This window comes from Pan paniscus, chromosome 7 (assembly GCF_029289425.2).
Source record: "Pan paniscus chromosome 7, NHGRI_mPanPan1-v2.0_pri, whole genome shotgun sequence".
Classification (NCBI taxonomy): domain Eukaryota; kingdom Metazoa; phylum Chordata; class Mammalia; order Primates; family Hominidae; genus Pan; species Pan paniscus.
In genome coordinates, this window is record NC_073256.2 from 89,820,958 (window position 1) to 89,823,235 (window position 2,278).

Below are 2,278 nucleotides of genomic sequence, written 5' to 3' on the forward strand. Positions count from 1 at the left end.
AAACTCAATTTTGAGTATTATGAAGATCTGCCCTGGAGATAAAGCATCCTTCAGTGTCAGCTGATAGCTTTCAGTGGAGTGTGAGGATTTTCCTGTGGAGTGTGGCCAAATGAATACCTGGGAAAGGAGATACAGGAAGATCAGCAAGATTGTAAGGCAGGACAGAAAGCAAACTACTGAGAGCATTTTTGAGAGCATCCAGACACAGTGTCAGGTCCTTTACATACATTGTCTAAATTCTCACAGTCACCACCCCATGCTATTATTTAGATTTTCTAGGATTCACAGTATGCAGATTGGGATATTAAGACTCATATTTGGGAACTCATCCAAGTGTTGGTCGGGATTCCAAGTTAGGTTGTGTTGGGTTCTGAGGCTTTTGCACTGGGTCACTGGAGTTCAAAGCTGGCCACTTCTCAGGCTGCCAGGGAATCTGGCAGCACCCCTGGGGCAGCATATTCTGTCTCTCCTGGAAAAGCAAGCTGCACTGGTCCTCCCATGGCTGCTGGGCAGACCCACAGAGCTTCACAGGCCTGGGATGGCCCTTTCTGCTGATGACACTCTTGCCTAACTTCCTGGAACTAGAAAAATTAGAAAAGAAAAAATTAAAAAAATTAGAGAACAATACTATTCTGAATTTTAACAATACTATTCTGAATTTTAATTAGAAGCTCTGAGTGTTTCCTCAGGAAAGGGCTTTCTCTCTCTCTCTCTTTTTTTGTTCACTTATCTGCCCATTTGTAGTGGCTAATTTGATGTGTTAACTTGACTGTGCTGAGGGATGCTCAGATAGCTGGTAAAGCATTATTTCTGGGTGTGTCTGTGAAGATGTTTCTCAAAAACATTAGCATTTGAGTCAGTAGACTGAGTAAAGATCAGCCCTCACCAAAGTGGCTGGGCATCTTCCAATCTGTTGAAGGCCCAGCTAGAACAGAAAGGCGGAGAAAAGGTGAATTTGCTCTCTGCTTGAGCTGGGACATCTATCTTCTGCCCTTGGGCAACAGCACTCCTGGTTCTGATGCCCTCACACTCAGGCTGGAATTACTCCATCAGCTTTCCTGGGCCTTCAGCTTGCAGACGCAGATTGTGAGACTTCTCAGCCTCCATAATCTCATGGACCAAACTTTCATAATAAATCTGTTTTTATATGTCTCTCTAAGTATCTTACTAGGTCTATTTCTCTGGAGAACCTGACTAATACACCATCTTCAGGTAATGCCCTTTGTAATTTATTGTCTGCCAATATGTTGGGAGTATACTGGTCTCCATTAAAAGCTGTCTAACAACTTTGGAAGAGGATTACAAGGGAGCTTTATCAATAGATGGCTGTGGTGTTCGCTTTGGCAGCATGTGTATTAAGATTGCACCAATACAGAGAAGATTAGGATGGCCTCAGTGCCAGGATGACACACAAATTTGTGAAGTGTTTAATTTAAAAAATAAAAACAAAAAAGAGATAGTTTTTATGGTAGATAGTGGATTTTATGAAAGAGAGTGGATTTTTTTTTTCGAAACAGGGTGTCGCTATGTCACCCAGACTGGAATCTTGGCTCACTGCAGCTTTGACCTCCTGGGCTCAAGAGATCCACCCGCCTTGGCTTCTAAAATTGCTGGGATTACAGGTGTGAACCACTGCACTCAGCCTTAGCTGTGGATTCTTAAAGACAGAGACTTAAAAAACGTGTGTGTGTGTGTATGTGCATGCACATGTGTGCAGGGAAGGGGGAAGAACTGATCCTTTTCTACATCCAGGCTGTGGGATATTCCAATGAGGACAGAGAAAAGGAAGAAGTAAGGGAGGGCCAGTTTCTTCCTCAAGTTCACATCTAATATCATTTGCAATGAAAAGAGCGAAGGAGTGGTGGCATTGAACCTGAGCTGAAGGGAAAGCGTACATTGCAGATGATGTTGAAAGTGTTGTTCAGGACCCCTTTATGTGAAAACAAGACCCCTGGAAGGCAGCTGAGGCTTCCCAAGAAGCAGTGCCCACTGTGGGTCTGCCTGGGGTGGTAAATGGGGCTTGGAATCAAAATGCAAGAAAATCCTAGCATAATGGCCTTTGGGTTGAGCCTGATTGACTTTGGTATATTCCCAAGCCCTGAGTACCTCATCGGAAGTTCTTTCTGCTGCTCATGGCCGTGGTTGAGGAATCCTGGGAAAAGAGCCTCAGTAGTTAATTGACACTGGAAATGCTTTCAGATGGTTTTGCTTTATGGCTGAGTGTGGAGGTGCCAGGAATCAGGCTTTGAGCTGCACAGCAATTACATGGCCAAGTGCA

The 2,278-nt window shown here is 44.1% G+C and overlaps 1 non-coding gene across 1 annotated transcript; it reads left to right on the forward strand.

Annotated features, from left to right (window-relative positions):
* Window positions 1-1,331: 1,331 nt before the first annotated feature.
* On the forward strand, window positions 1,332-1,438 carry LOC112440729 (U6 spliceosomal RNA). The gene has a single exon (XR_003028748.1). It is a non-coding gene; the product is annotated as a U6 spliceosomal RNA (small nuclear RNA).
* Window positions 1,439-2,278: the final 840 nt, after the last annotated feature.